This window comes from Mizuhopecten yessoensis, unplaced genomic scaffold (genome assembly GCF_002113885.1).
Source record: "Mizuhopecten yessoensis strain PY_sf001 unplaced genomic scaffold, ASM211388v2 scaffold2021, whole genome shotgun sequence".
Taxonomy (NCBI): Eukaryota; Metazoa; Mollusca; class Bivalvia; order Pectinida; family Pectinidae; genus Mizuhopecten; species Mizuhopecten yessoensis.
Genome location: NW_018404338.1, coordinates 54,384 through 54,683, shown reverse-complemented (window position 1 = coordinate 54,683; position 300 = coordinate 54,384).

Genomic DNA, 300 nt, shown 5'->3' with positions numbered 1-300 from the left:
TTGTGCATATTAGGCACAGTTTCTGTGGCAAGAATCCACCTTTTGATTTCATTTTTTCATATGCACAGCTTGATTATGATGAGGCTGAAATTGGTGCAATGACTGCAGAGTTTCCTGATGTGAAGGTCTTGATCTGTGCTTTCCACAGAGAGCAAGCATGGGAGAGGTGGTCTAAAACAGGTAGGTTATATTTACACACAAAAAATACTGGTATATATGCTACATTCATAAATTATGNTCAAGGATTTATATATCACTCCCTATGCACAGTGCACATACCAGTCATGAGGTATCGCCTGC